This window comes from Lissotriton helveticus, chromosome 10 (assembly GCF_964261635.1).
Source record: "Lissotriton helveticus chromosome 10, aLisHel1.1, whole genome shotgun sequence".
NCBI lineage: Eukaryota > Metazoa > Chordata > Amphibia > Caudata > Salamandridae > Lissotriton > Lissotriton helveticus.
Window position 1 is genome coordinate 558832592 of NC_136071.1, and position 16589 is coordinate 558849180.

General features: G+C 46.9%; 1 protein-coding gene across 1 annotated transcript in view; it reads right to left on the bottom strand.

The window, feature by feature from the left end:
* Positions 1–16589, bottom strand: part of ATF7IP2 (activating transcription factor 7 interacting protein 2) — a 334949-nt gene that overhangs the window by 271854 nt on the left and 46506 nt on the right. The gene's annotated exons all lie outside the window — the stretch shown is intronic.

The following is a 16589-nucleotide window of genomic DNA, read 5'->3' on the forward strand; positions in this document are numbered from 1 at the left end:
AGGAAGACCTGAGACTTTAAGTAGTCTTTAAGGGCGAGGGTATTAAGCTCAGGTCTCAGTTGGGTCCATCACCTATATGGTGTTTAGAGAGATCTCAACAATCTGCCTAGATATCCCTGGGTGGTCGGACTCCCTAGGAGATTCTGTTTGAGATTAAGATGTGGGTGCCTGACCTCAACAGTATCAGCATAGTGGCAACAGAAATACCCTTTGACTTCAATGAACATTTGGCTGTTTTATAGGGACTGAACAGCTTCCAGGATTCACAAAGCAATATCCAAGTAAAGCGCACAGGAACTGGAGAAGTGAAGGAAGCACCAGTAACTTCAGGTTGGATCCCCAAGATTAGTGAACTAGTCTGGGAGAAAATAGAGGACCAGAAATAATTTGTGCCATATTACAGATCGCAAGTACCGGTCTTGGCTGTTGAAAGTACCAGAACTGTACTTCTACCACCCCCTGCTGGTTGCAAAAGATTTGTGTCAATAGATCTCAAACCGCATAATGTGGCCGGTTTTACACAGTAGGCCATGTGGGATCCTGAGTAGTTACCAGTCTCCTCTCACTACTATATAGGAGGTCCCATTGTAAGCTTTGATAAGAGATGAAGCTTCTACTCCCTTCTGGTGATAGCTAGCAATGAAGTATCTCTTCTATGTGCTAGATCAACAACTACTGTACAAAGAACATATACAGAAACGCAGATTTAAATCTGGAAACCCAACACGGATGTAGTCTACATCAATGTAGCACAAATTGAGTCTACTCCAAGTTCAGAACTGCCAAAAATAGATTGAACAGCCACCAGCTACTTTATCAACTCTGGTAACTTCTCTTCGGATTCATCTGAGATACCTCCAGCTTTCCGAGGTAGATTGTATGCATTCTATTTTTAGCTGAAGAGGACTTCATCCTTGGTTATACCTTTGGATTAAAATTTCAATGATTTTCCTCATCCTTTGGATTGTTTTTGTAACAGTGTTCTTCCTTGCTTCTGAATGGACATTATCTCCCAGAATGCTCTGCTGTACAGTTAGTGCATTTTGGCCGCTTCCAGCGAGATTCGACGGATCTCCTCGCGAACCGCTGCTAGTTGCCGGGAATGATCCTCCCGCCAATGATCCTCCCGCCCGCCAGAGGAGTGTGCAGCTTTCAAACGCGTTGCACAGGATTCCAGCAGTGCAAGTTGGGCCATCCGTTCCGCGTGGACCCAGCCCCTGGCCACTCCTCGGAATACGGCCTTGCCTGCCTCCCACAGCGTCTCTGGCGAGGGGACCGAGCCCGCATTGGTGGAGAAGTAGTGACTGAGTTCCTGGCCAAGGGACTCTACCAGCTCCGTGTCCTGCAGGAACCAGGCGTTTAGCCGCCAGACCGCACGCGGACCCGTCGAGGAGGGCCAGAGGGAGATCGGAGAGTGGTCTGACAGCCCTCTGGGCAGGGTTGCAGCGGCAGATACCAGCTAACAGGTGAGGGCCGGCAGCAGGAGAAGGTCAATGCGGGAGTGGGTATGGTGGGACGCCGACGTATGGGTGTACTAATTCACGCGGGGGTTCCAGACCCGCCACCCCAGGGCCGAGGTCCAGCTCGACAGGGATTTAGCGGAGGTGACCCAGGCCTCGGACGGGGTCCCCGTCGTATCACGCAGGGGCTGCAAGACAACATTAAAGCCCCCCCCCCCGACCACTGTAAGACCCTGCGGGAGGGAGGAAAGCACCTGTGTAAGATGTCAGAGTGTTGGAGATAGGAGGGCAGGAGGAATGTAAAGGCTCAGGAGGTTTAGTGGGCATCCATCCAGAGTACCTGATACCACCACATAGCGGCCCTGTAGATCGGTTTGGGCAGCAGCCAGGGTAAGATAGCCACCCCCCGGGATCCCCGCGTGAAGCCGGAGTGCCAGACCCTGTCAAAGCCATAACGGGCTAGGAAGATTTAGAAAGCATTTTGCCAGCATTGCACAGTATTCTACCCGCTCCCTTAGAAACGCTGCTTACTTTAGCTGATACTAGGAATTACCATCGTTTAATATTGCATTTTAATCGTCGATTTTTAAAACTTTTAAAACTTGTCTAAATTGTTATTTCCACACTGTTAGCACTCAGCATACCTCCCCAGCTCCTTGCATTTATTTTACACCGCTTGTAGAAGGTCTCAGCTGACCTTAGGGCTGAAACTCGATCTATAGGGATAACATCCCCTACGGCGGCCATCTTAGGTGGGAGGCGACAGCAGTGAGAGCGCTCTAGCTATCCACTACTTAAGAATACGGTCGCTCTCCGCGCTAGCGGACGCGCTTTGCCGAAGCACCTCGTTTAGCGCCGGAGTCACGCCTGGCACGTCCGCGCCACGGACGTGCAATAGGACCATGGCGTTATCATCACCTATCAGTAAGGAACACTCACAGGTATTGCATGTGGTGGAAGTAACTGCTAATACAAGCACTGCATATACATCTGACTATATGCAAACTCTACGATTTCCCAAGTCACCTCGGTGTACTCTGCTGAATCTAGGTCAAAGTGATGTATGTCAAAACTGCCCCCTTTATTCAAATCCAGTAAGAACAAAAGTGTTTGAAGCCAGATCTAGCAGTCAATCCCCTGGAGACACTCCGACATTCTTTTCTTTTCTAAGTTTGAATTGTCGCTCTCTTCCAGGACATAAGACAGAAATATTTAATCTGCTACTTGACGAGACGCCTGATGCCTTGTTTCTGACAGAGACATGGCTTCAGGACAGTTCGGGACCCGATATTGCAACAGCTCTCCCGGACACATACGCTATTATAAGACAGGATAGGCCAAAAAAATTAGGTGGTGGTATAGCTATCATTTTTAAGAAAAATTACAACTGTGAAATTAGCCCGCTCCCATGTTTAGGGTGTGAGGGTGCTATTTTTAAGCTTCTGCTAGCCCCCAATTATACCTTTTCAGGCGCCCTTGTCTACCGTCCGCCAGGGCCAGTATCTAACTGGCAAGCTGCCTTGTTGGATCTGCTTACCCCGCTGGTAATGAAGGCGGCCAACTTTACAATCATTGGCAATCTAAATGTGCACTTGGATAATGCCAACTGTACAATCGCAACTGACTTTATCTCTGATTTTGCCTCCCTCAATTTAATCTTGAAAAATACTGGACCCACGCATCGTGCAGGGCACTTATTGGATCCCATTTTCTCCAATATCCTGGATATGATTACATTCCCTGCCCTTCCCATCCCATGGTCTGATCACTTCCTAGTAAAATTTTCCATTCGAACTAATTTAGGAAAAAACGAAAATATATCAACTATCGCTCAATATATTAGGAAGTGGAAAAAACTGGACATTAATACTTTAAATACCTTTCTTGAAACTAATGGCCCATGTACAAAATCAGACATTAAAAGCCTTTCTTTTTCAGTACAGAATTGGCTCATGACAGCCATTGATTCTTGCCTACCTAAAACAAAATTAAGAGGCCATACCAGTCATCCTCCTGCCCCTTGGTTTAATGACACTCTAAAGGAAGAAAAAACTAAATGCAAAAGTGCGGAACGCAATTGGTGGAAAACCTATTCCCTGGAAGCAAAACAAACTTATAAATCTAAATTGACGCACTATCAGATGTTATGTAGAAGAGCAAAAACAGATTATGTCTGTATGACAATTACGGAGGCGTTAAATCAAAAACATTGTTTAATGTTGTAAAAGAGCTTGCAGGATCTAACACTGTTCAAAAACCACCCGATTTAAACAAAAAACAGTGTGACCAGTTAGCTTCCTTCTTTGTCAACAAAGTGGACAAAATTCATAAGGGCATAGAGCTCGCACAAAAAGATTAACACCAGCTTAATACGATCATTTCTGGTGATCCAATTATGGAAGTTGGCGATGCTTCCAAAGAGTTGGACTCTTGTGCCATTGACAAAAGACATGCAACCTTAGAATGTTGGCCACCGCTAAATGCCGACATGGTTATCAATTTACTAAATACGATCAAATCCGGCTCACCAAAGGACCCCTTACCCTGCTCTGTCCTAAAACAATTGAATAGAAATGTATTGACGTTCATTACAGATCTACTTAATGCCTCTCTTCAGGAAGCATACGTTCCAGCAGAATGGAAGCATGCTATGGTCCACCCATTGTTGAAGAAGGCTGGAGCAGATCCAAATATGCCCTCCAACTTTAGACCAATATCTCTTCTGCCTATCTTTTCAAAAATCTTGGAAAAGCACGTGCATCAGGTGCTGTCGGAATTCATAAAAACACACGATCTCCTTCCTTTACAACAATCTGGATTCCGTGTAGGTTTTTCTACGGAAACGACGTTGCTTGGAGTGACAGAAAACATCCGCGCCATGATAGAGGAGAAACTGTGGCACTCATAATATTAGACCTGAGTGCCGCGTTCGATACTGTTTCACATGTGGTGCTGTTACGAACACTCTCCTCCATAGGTATTCATGGCGCAGCCATAAATTGGATTGAGTCACTGTTAAGCAATCGTACGTTTCAAGTTTTTTCTCAGTCTGCCTGCTCTGAGACTTTACTTCTTAAACATGGAGTACCACAGGGCTCAATTTTAAGTCCACTGCTTTTTAATTTGTATATGAGTCCTCTTGCGAGATTAGTTGAGGAGACAGGTTTGAATATGTTTTCATATGCTGACGACTCACAGCTCCTTTTCTCTCTTTCTTCAGCCGAAAGTAACCATCCTTCCATGCTAAAATTAGGGTTAGGTAAGATCGCTGGATGGATGCAGGATAATTTTCTTAAGCTTAACGGCGAGAAAACGGAGCTAATTATTCTTGGAAAAAATAGAGAGGCCTGGGGACCACAACATTGGCCATCTGAAATGGGCCCTCCTCCTATACCTGTTTCACAGGCACGTAACTTGGGAGTCATCATTGACGAATCTTTAGATATGCACCAGCAAGCCGTTAAGACTTCTGCTACATGTTTTGCAGTCTTAAAATGGCTAAAGAAGATCTGCTGGATGCTCCCTGATGGCACCAAAAAAACTGTCATCAATGCCTTGATTACTTCAAGGCTAGATTATAGTAATGTGCTGTACCTAGGGGCAAAGAAAGCTACAATCAGAAAGCTGCAATTAGTACAAAACGCAGCGGCGAGACTTCTTTTCAAAATCCCTATGTCCTGCCCCACTACTAAATACATCCGTGACCTTCATTGGTTGAAAATTGAAAATAGGATTAGGTTCAAATCCCTATGCTTTATGCACAAAATTTCAACTGGAACTGCTCCTAAATATCTGCGGAACCTTGTGCATCCTTACTTACCTTCGAGAGTTCTTAGATCAGCAACCGCTAATAATTTCATTATTCCCAAAATCAAATTATCACAGATGGGGGGAAGATCCTTTGCCTTCTTAGGCCCATCCCTCTGGAACAAGATGCCTCATTCCTTACGTTCGGAAGTCAGCCATGTGAAGTTTAGGAAAGCATTAAAAACGTGGCTTTTTAACATCTGATATTGACTGGCAAAATACGCATTTCTGAATTACTAGCGCCGGGAAACCCCTTGGTGGGTAGCTGTAGCGCTATACAAATTAAATAAATAAAATAAAATAAATAAGTTACATTGTGTACCTAAGAGGTGAGTCTCTTGGAGAAAAAGGATGTCCGATGTGTAGCGGTGGGCAGTCCGGAGGATGGCCGTACGTTTGATGCGGTCCAGGAGGCCGTTGACATTCCAGGAAAGGATATGGATGGGCCTAGTGAGAGTGTATGTCATCGGAATAGATGGGACGTGGAGGGACGGGGAACTCTAGGGGACCACACACAGTGGAAGGAGGGCATTCGTCCGAATGTAGATTCAGAGGGGAAGTCTTGGAGCTGGTGATTTGATCGGCAATGGCGGAGACCCACAGAGAGGAGGGGGGGGGGCGACCGCCCGCAGCCGTTTCTGGTGGCAGTCCCGTAGGCGGCCTAAAATAACAAATTAGTGGAGGCAATGAGTTGCGTGTCAGTTGTGGACCTACCCATAAGAGAAGGCTAGTAAGGGGAACTGCAACCAGCTGCCCACTGGCGGTGCCAACAGTGGCCATGGGTGGCTAAAAGGAACAACAACGAGCGGCGGACCGTAGGCGGCCAAAAATTACAAACTGTTGGGAGACAACGGTCTACCCTCCCACCCTCGCCCCGCGACTCACCCCCACCCTACACTTCAGCAGTGGAAGCATCTGTCGCCCCAAAGGCCCCAACGTCTAACTACCCCACAAGAGTGAATCGCTAATCTAGAAAGGTTAGCAGAGAACAACAACAACAATCAAGAGCGTGGCTAAAGTGGACCCCACTCTACATTAGAGGATTAATACCAACAGCTGTAAAAGAAGGATGTAATAAGATTAAGATTAGCAGGATGAAACGATCCCGGCACTGCAATCTAGACAGATGAGTGGCAGCAACTAAGAAAGACCAGGAGAGATAAGCAAAGAGTAACAATAGGAATCAGTCCCGACATCTCCTCGGGAAGGCGAACCCCTGATCAGGCCACCCATTGGAGCCGGGCAGGACCTCGCTCAGAGCATCGAGAGCGGACCCATTGTGATGAAACTCGACAAGTGAAGGCCAGGCCTGCAGTATGTTCCCAGTACAGAATTTAATCATGCTTAAAATGATTAGACCCCCAGTGATGTACAGTCTTTGTGCGTCTTTCTCTAACCTGTGTATCCCTGATTCAGGCAGGATGGGCACCTTAATGCGCCTGTCTTTTGGGTGGAGAGAGTAGGTCTTCCCCTACTCTCTGTACACACCTCATATGCTACCCCCTCTCTAGGGGTCTGGGAAATGGTCCCCTCCCCCTTGCCCCTCTGTACAAATCACATTCACCTTAGTGCAAGGACGCAGGCTCTGTGTCTGTCCCATTGACCCCTCTGATCCAGATGGTTGAAGGTGGGAGGGTTCCACCTGCTCTGTGCGTGCTGCATATACCCACTTCTGGGTGCAGGGGGGTAGACTGCCCCTTACCTCATATCTCTCAAACTTTTCTCCTTTGCGCAGGTTGTTGGTTGTCTGCTTTTACCTGGATCTAAAGTCCTTGTATGCATCCTTTTATAAGTCTATGGAAGTTAGTTATGTGCTCTTTTCCTCTGTTACTTTTCCTCTCTGTGAACGTATAACAGTGGCTCTTTGGTCCATTGGATGGGCTCTGTTCTCCAGTTCTCTATACTCATTCACTTTATTTACACCCCTTGCTTGTGGTATCACATGTAGTTTCAGTTGTGAAATTTAAGTAAGTTGTTGGCCCCCCATGAAGGGTGAATTCTGCGTTTGGGGGATGCTGTTTGGTTCTTGTAAGTTTTCAGCTTTTTTTTATGTGGAATTACAGTAATGTCAAGAGGGACAACACACACAAATAAGGGGGAGTTGATGTATGGTTTATGCTTTTAATCCTTCCAGAGTTGCTAGACTGAGAACTAATTCCCATCATGGTTGTAATGTATAGATTCTTCTGATTGTGTGCAAGTAGGCAGTGTATGCTCTTGGCTGCGTTTCCCTCCTGCAGAAGTTATCTTTTCGGCTCCAGCCCCCTGTGCGCTGGAGTAAAAGACTTCAGCTCTCTTTTCTGTGATCAACGGTGAGTTCTCTGTCCAGTATACTTGCCTGCTTCCACATCTGTGGACCTGTGCACTGTGCAGACTGTCCAGCTGCAAATTATTTATGCACATCGCTCCCTCTGGTACTAGTTTAGAGGGAATTCTTGCTCTTGAGCCGTGTTTCTGGGGGACGCTTGCTTCTTGACCTTGTGTTTTAGAAGAGTAATAACAGCGGCAGGTCAACCTGTTTTAGAGGGCTGGCGAAACTGTCTCATTGGTCTTGTTTGACTGTAGGTATGGTGGCTTGTAGGCCTAAGTTATTTGGGTGTGAATGGTGTGGAGATTTGTGGCCTGGTTTGGGAGGGAGGTTGGGTGCTGATGCTGGCTTCTGCGTCTGGTTTAGGGAGTAAAGGCTCAAGTTTGTTGCAGGGTTGGAGACTCCTGGGCCTTGTCATTAGACTGGAGACTCCTGTGCATGGTATAGAGGTGGCTGAAGACTCCTGGGTGTGCTCTAAAGGGCTCCGGCTCGGATAGAGGGCTCTGGCTCATGGGACAAAATTAAGGAGGCACTGGTGCATATGCTCGGCTTAGGAGGGAATGGCCTAGGGGTGCTGTTTTCTGAGCTGATAACGCAGGTGCTGTTTTCTGAGCCCGAGAGAACTCGAGAGAGTGTTTGTTCTTGAGCCCAGTTTCAAGGTGGGGGTGCCGGTTCCTGGTCTAAATATTATAGGAGAGGCTGCTGGTTCCTGGAGCAAATTCATCCACCATTAATTCTGCCCTCACATAAAGCGGACTGTGATATCATCCTGTGTATATGGCGAGCAGTGGAAAAAGTACGTATTTTCCCATAAACTAGACACAGTTATTTCTCGGTCAGCCCTTATAATTGATTTATGGAGTAGGTGGGACAAGTGGATTTTACAGGACATGTAGATCTCAGTACCAATTTGTCTTTTGGGCAAGTAGATTATAAAAAAAATTCCACACCCCTGTGATGTCCAACAAGAGCACAGTTTTACCGGAAAGGTACAAGCCCTACGACATTGCACCAACCCCTGATTGATTCAAAGCTCACTGGGCAAATGTGGAGAGGATGCCCTCCAAACGGAGGGGGTTGGGCGGAGGGGGGGCGGGGGGGGGGACGAGGAAGAACAACGAAGGAATATTCTCTAAATAAAACCCTCAAAAACGCTTTCAGAGAAGGGAATCCCAGTCCAATGTTGAACAGAAGAAGAGGGAGTTTCATTGGAAGAAGCCCCCAAGCTATTTCCGGCCATAGTGCTATGAACGCGATCAGTATGGGCACATCAAGGGGGATTACCATCTGTCCCTGCAGGAAGCAGCAAACCGATAGCGGGCCTATCTCAAAATAGCAAATGTAGTGCTGGGGAGGAGGTTTCTCCAAATTAGCTTTGGGGACATTGACGAGGTTACTCTAGTATCCCTGAGACTCTGCCTAAAAGCTCACATGTCTGACAATACCAAAAACGATATGAGGTGGTTAACACCAATGAACAGAGGGTGGAGGCTCTGAGAGGCACAAAGCCAGTTTGACTAATGGCAGGGACTCTCAAAGCAGATAATCCCAGATGTAGTCCACCAGGTTGTGACGGTAAAAAAACATTCAAGTCACTCTACAGTGGCTTTAGTTCTCTCTGATTGGGTGGCAGGGTGTGTTTCGGGTTTCTTAAAGTCCATTCTTGTCCAGCTGAGAAATAATCTAGACCACATCATCTGAAAAGTGATGGATCTCAGATCCTGCTTAGAGATGTTAGAATTGCCAGAGTGGGTGTGCCTGACCACATGGTCCACGTAAGAAATCCAGGGAGTCAGAAGAACCAAGGGCCTCGAAAAATGTCTGAGCGATCTGTCAAGCAGAGAAATATCAGGGGGCTTGGGAAACCCACCCCAGAAGCTCCCATGTCAAGAAGGAGGCTGATCCCGAGGGTGATGCCCTGAACCTATAGGGAAAAGGTATTGTTGCCCTAGGAAACCTACTCAAGTTAAATGGGTATCAAACTGAAGGGTAGCTGTCCCGGGCAGAGTTCTGCAAGGTGCTGAAGGACTGCCTCACTGTTGTGGGCGTACCCCAAACAGGTCGAGGCCCAAGCAGCTGGCAACACCTCTGGTGAACACCTCATTTAATGAGAGAATGGTCTCTTGTATAGTGACCCTAAGGTCCCGGAGTCATCCTTTGTGTTGATCATCGTCCAGTGGTACCGGGCATTCCTTATGAACTTTGCTAATGCCATCCACGTAGCAGGACATCTGGAGCTGGCCAAAACCTTTCACTGACTGGTCACTCACATTTGCTACAATCAGATGCATTCTGCAGATCCAATATGCAGATCCTGCCAGGCCAGCAGGAAGTCAAGGGTAAAGCAAAATGGTCTCACTGCTACCATTCCCTATAGGGGGAAAAACCCTTTGAAAGATGGACATTGATATTGTTGGGCATACAAAACAACAAAACTGGTTAGGCAACAGGTCTATCCTGGTCATCCATGCCACCTGGTACCCAGAGGCTATTCCTCCAAGATTGGTGACTGTGCCCCTGGTCGTGAGGCACTGAAAGGGGTCTTTACCAAGACACCAACTTCATGTTGGTGTACACAAAGCTGGTGTGGAAGGAGTCTGGGGTAAACTACAAGTCCTCCACATCATACCACCCACAGACCAATTGGTTTGTTTAAAGTCAATTAGCCTGTAGAATACATAATGGGCATATCAGAGTTCTTGAAGAGTAAGAGAGATGTCCTCTAGCCATGCCTGATATTTGCATACCGGGTAGTGCCTCAGAAGGGAGTGGGGTCAGTCCCTTTAAACTTCTGTTTGGCAACTCCATATATGGACCTCAGTCTTTTGGAAGAGGAATGGGAGCTAACCCCCAGGAACCCCTTCCAAATGTAGTGAGCCCCACCTTAGCCCTATGGTCTCAGATTAGGCATTTCTGGAAAGAGATCACTGAGAACCTGGAGGCCAGTCAGGACGTTACAGAGCACTGGAACGATCAGGCATTCACTCTGGTGGAGTATCAGCCTGGCCAGAATGTGTGGTTGATGGAGACTGTGCATTCCTGGGCCTTGAAGGACCAGCAGACCCGGCCCTATAAGGTAAAGGGGAATAAAGGGGAGGTTGCCTAACTGGTGGGCATCTAGTAACCTAAAAACCCTTTAATGGTCCTACGTGTGAACCGCCTCGAGCCCCTCTTTAAGGGGTCTTAAGTAACTATGCTCCTAGTAACAGGTCAGTGGAATGAGTTGTCCTTTCCCCAACCCTGATCTCAGGGCGACAGAGGGACTGATGTCACTTGTTGGGACAGTTCTTGTCTATATTTTCACTTTCCTCAGAGCTCACTGATTAGCGTATCTGTGACAGACACAGGGGAGAGCATGCATATCAATAGACAAATCTATAAGTTGGCTTACAAAGTGAGAGACAACATCAAAGAGGAGCCATCCAAGATGCTGGACTATGAGTGACTGAGCCCTCCTGTAGTCCTAGGTCCGGCCCAGTGACACTGCTACCCAAAGCTGTCCCACCGGAAACACCTCAGAATTTAGGTTCAGTGTGGATTACAGGGGCCTCAATTCAGTCACCAAGATGGATTCTCATCCTACCGCTTGGGCTGATGAACTCATTGAGCAGTTGAGAGCTGCCAAGTTACTCAGCATCTTTGACCCGACATCAGGGTATTGGCCCCGACTGAGGGGGGCCAGTTAGAGGTCTGCATTCTCCACCCGCAGAGGGCCACTTTTAACATGATGTCATTTGGGCTAAAGAATGTCCCTCAAGTAGGTCCTGATGGAGCTAGAAAACGTCAATGCCACCTACCTGGATTGCATTGCTGTTTTCAGCTCCAGCAAGAATGACCTCATGCACCACCTCTGGGAAGTGCTTCAGGCCCTGCAGAAGGTAGAGCTATCAGCACCAGTAAGTACCAGATAGGGATCAGTGTGTACTTGGTCCAGTAAGTCAGTAAGGAGGCTAGGATCAGCCTCTCTAGCACATGGTACAGACCATAATACTGGTCAGCTTCCCAAGACCCAGGCCAAGGAGAGAGCCTGGTACTACAATATACTGGTTTAGAGATATGGCCCCCTTGTCGCCCCCTTAACGGAGCAGACATCCATTTAACAGCCCAAAAAGGTGTTCTGGACAGAGTTGTGCCAGAAGGCTTTTGCTACTCTGGAATAGGCCTTTCCTACTTCAGATAAATGCTTCAGAGTATGGCATGAGGACTGTCTTGTCATAGTTAAACAATGAGGACTTAGACCAGCCTGTGGCCATCATCTTCAGGAGTCGCCTTCCCAGGGAATACAAGTGGAGTGCAATTGAGAAGGCAGCATTTGCCGTGGTCTGGCATGTGTAAAGGTGAGACCATACCAGTTTGGAACTTGCAGATCACATCCCCTAAGATGGCTGATGCAAATACATAGCGAGAATCCAAAACTGCTGAGGTGGTCTATCTCCTGAACTGCACCAAAGGAGGAAGGGGGGGGGGCATTCCAGAGTCTTGGTTAATATGTCAAAATATCCACACAAAAGAGCAGAAATTAAAGGCTAGGTTGGCAAGTATGAGTAAGTGGAAGCTTTAATCGAGTCACTTTAGAAACTGCCAGGGCAAAGTGCTGGTGTGCCGCTCCCTCACCCTGTAGCTCTTAATTTGTGCATAATTCTATATCCGGAGAGGAATACTCCATCGACTAATGTGCAGCAGAAGGAAAGATAGGTTTTGGAGCAGGATATTGCGTAACAACTTTTCTCCTTTATCACAGTTTGCATATCAATAAAGTATTTGAATGCTGACAAATCGTTAATTAGGCTTTTCTTTAGAGCTTAATTTGCCTTTTGAGGTGTATGTATAACACTTGGATTGGGAAAAACTTCTGATGTAAGATGATTCAAGTCTCGAGAACCACTATGGAGTGGTATGGGATGTTCAGCTAGAGATAAAGGTGATCTGATTCGTTTGTGGGAGGGGCTGCTCTGTTCGTTATGATTGAGCCTGAACTCTGATCTGTGGCTTGGCTTGGTTAGCTCTGTTTGACTAAATGGTCTGGCCTAGCATATGTCAGCTAGACTAGTCAACTCACTGGTTTGTATGGTTGTTAGTGGAAAGGATTTTGTAGAGTTTAGGTTATAAGCATGGCCTTCTATGCGGGCAAAGAAGCACCAGAGGAGCTTTCTGGCAAGGCTGACTGATTCAGTACTTTAATGGGTGACTATGAGAGCTTGACAGCTTTGGTTGCTCTCAAGCTTCTCTCAATATGGGACAGTCTAAAAGTCTCTAGACTAACTAGAAAAGTACTTAGCCAAGGTGAACATTGAGCGAGTACAAGAGAAGGCTGTTTTTTGCTTTTCATGAAGATTGGATGGAGTAGATTTCTTCAATTAACATTTCAAATGGGACACAAGGAGGACTTTGAATTTCCTTCTGACATTCTTAGATATTATGCATGGCAAGTAAATAATTGCAAAATGTTTACTGTCAGATTTTGTATTCTGTATAGAAACAAAAGGCTACAATATGGGATGTCCACTCCTGGTGGAGTAGGCAGGGCTGCTCAAAAGCTATCAAGTAGTTAATGTTGGAGGAACAAGCAATGGACATTTGAGAAATTTACTTTGATCTTGTATATTAATTTTAGGATAACTTTAGGGGAAAAGAATTTTATGTTTTTCAAGCTATGTATATAGATCTACTCGGTGCTTTCCTGAGGCTCAGCCGGGAAAGGCAGGGGTGTTACTATTTTAATCGTTCATTTTAACTTCTGTGTGAATGTTAGTTGCTTTCCTGAGGCTCAGCCGGGAGAGTTGTGGTGTGTAACCTTTAAGTGTTTTTGATTTAAAAAACTCACTTACATGCTTGTGACATCTTTGGCATTACGCGCTGTGTTTCTTCCACACTCACAGTGCCACCGCGATCCCGTACAGCCGATAAGGAGCTGATCGGGGATTGTCACGGGCGCCATCTTAGAAGGATTGTGGGGTGGCAGTATAGTCGATTGCAGACTCCCGCCCTCTTTCTGCTCCTTTAAATGACAGTCATCTGGCGACGGCGCAGCGGGCGGGCGCGCCGAAGGCGCACCTAAGGCAAGCCCATCTGCGCCCGTCATCGCCAAGACATCACCTCTCGCCACCCCCCCTGGCCGAGTCTGCACAGAACTCTTGTGTTATGACAGGCAGACGCTCATCGCAGTTAATCAAAGTCACAAGCGTTGCGGGGTCCCTCTAACTCGGCTAGAAGAAACTGCCCTGAACTGTAGAAGGTGTGGGTTTGCTACTCTAACACCGGGTCGGGTGGGACAGGGAAAAGAGAAAGGAAAAGGAGGTAAACCCATGACGCTCAAGGTATGTCAATTAAATGTTAGGTCTCTTGTTAAGCACCATATGGAGGTGCAGTTATTCATCACAGAGGAGATGCCAGATATTATTTTCCTCTGCGAGACTTGGCTACGGGACGAGGTGGCGGGGATTCTCAATCTTACCCTTCCCACCGGATACCTGATTAACACCATTAACAGAGACTCTAGGGGTGGCGGCATAGCCATAATCTACAAAGCCCAATACCCCTGCTCCTTTAGTAAGGAAGATGTTTGGGGGTGTGAATGTGCTCGCTTCAAGGTTGAAATTAGCGCACATTTTTCCTTCTCAGGACTGTATGTCTATCGCCCTCCAGGGCCTGCTGCCAAATTTCTCGAGGCACTTTTAGAGACAGTTAGTTCCTTGGTGGTGGGATCCGCAAATTTTACTTTGCTGGGAGATTTGAATCTCCATTTTGATCAAATCCAAGACTCGACTGTTCAGAATCTGCTGGCGGATCTGGCTGCCCTACAGCTTGAACAACTTATGCTAGAGGCTACTCATATCGCCGGACATATACTGGACCCGGTCTTTTCCAATATACCGGCTGTGAGTACAATACCGCCTAAGCCCATGGGATGGACAGACCATTATCTTATTGAATTTAAATTCGACATTACTAAGCCTTTCAGGCCAGGTAGGGAGAAGCTGGTCTTTAAGAGGCCCTGGCACAAATTGAAATCAGAAGATCTTCAAGTGACCTTGGGTGCCTTCCCCTTACGAAATCTGGCTGACCCGGATATGGCATACAGTGCTTTTTGTAAATGGATTCTGGGAGGACTGGAAACTCTCATACCAGCTAAATGGTCAAAAGGGCGTACGTCTAACTCTAGCCCATGGTACAGTGAGTCACTGAGAGCTATGAGGAAGGAATGTAAGAGGGCAGAGCGGATATGGAGAAGGGAGTATAATAGTGAAGACAAAATAAAATACTTGATGAAAATAAAACAGTATCATAAAGCTATTTGCTCTGCACGGGCTGCATTTTATGCGGAAGAGATTAAAAATAGTTCGAACCCTACCAAAAGTATTTTTAAAATTGTAAATGACCTCAAGAGGGATAGAACCACTTCTTCTAATATTACATCTGCTCAGCAATGCGAGGAACTCGCCACCTTTTTCATCGAAAAAGTTCAAAAAATCTATCAATCTTTCCCGCAGCATCATCATTCCTTATTTGCCCCTGCAGGGGAAAAGGCTGAGGGCCCTACTCTGGCTCTAATACCAGAGATGTCTAGGGAAGACCTCGCGAGGCTATGTAGCAAAATTAAATCTGGGTCCCCGCTAGATCCTATGAAACCAGCACAATTTATCAAGTCACTAGTGCTTTTCCAACAGCCGCTAGCTGAGATAATTAATCTGTCCTTTTCCATGGCCGTGGTTCTAGTGGCCTGGAAGCAGGCCTGGGTTTCTCCCATCATCAAGAAACCCACGCTGGACCCCTCAAAACCTGAGAATTTTAGACCTATTTCTCTCCTCCCGTGGGTGGCTAAGAGTGCTGAGGCTCATGTAAATAATGTATTATCTCAATACATGAGCCTCCATAACATTCTGGAGCCATCTCGAAATGGCTTTAGATCTGGCCACAGTACCGAATCCGCCCTATTAGCCACATCTGAACATCTGCGATTGATTTTGGATGCCGGTCAGAGTGCAGCGCTGATCCTTTTAGATCTCAGCGCTGGCATGTGACACCGTGTCAAAGGCATTCTTTTACATCGCCTAGAGGCAATAGGGGTCATCGGATCGGCACTGGAATGGTTTAGGTCATTTCTGAGGGACAGATCCTTTCGGGTATCGGCTCCACCATTTCTCTCTCAAATACATCCTATAGGCCAGGGGGTTCCGCAAGGTTCAGCGCTAAGCCCGTCTCCGTTTAATTTGTATGTCCAGCCACTTTCGGCGGTGGCAAAGAACTGGGACCTAACGATGGTATCATATGCCGACGATACCCAACTTGTGATCACTCTAGCCGAGGGGCCATCTACATCGGCCACTAGGTTCAGAGACGGGTTGACAGCTGTGGCCCAATGGATGGCAGATAACTGCCTTCAGCTTAATGCGACCAAGACTGAGGTCTTGCTGTTGGGGAAAAACACCACCCTCTGGGATGCGCATTGGTGGCCGGACTCCCTAGGGACTATGCCTACACCTACCGGGTAAGTCCTTAGTTAAGAACTTAGGAGTCTGGATGGACTCCTCGCTTAACTTTCAGACACACACTAAGCGAGTGGCTGCCACCTGCATGGGCTTGCTAAGAGGCCTTAATCCCCTGCTGAAGTTCTTTGAACCAGCAGTGCGACAGCTTATTGTTCAATCTACTATCTTGTCGAGATTGGACTACGCTAGAGTGCTGCTGCTAGGGGCCAATAAAGCGGAGACTCAACGACTCCAACGAGTCCAAAATTTGGCAGCTAGGATATTGGTGGGACTTCCCCGCCGATGTTCGGTCAGGTCTACCATCAGGGGTCTTCACTGGCTTCCAATTTCTGCACGGATTCAGTTTAAAGCTCTGTGTCTGGTGTTTAAGATCATCAAAATTGGAAGTCCAGAACTATTATGTACCCTTCTGACCCCATATGTCCCTCACTGAAACCTGCGCTCACTAAGACAACACCTGGTGACGGTGCCACGGATTAAACTCTACCGCATAGGGGGTCGCTCATTTAGATATATGGCGGCCAG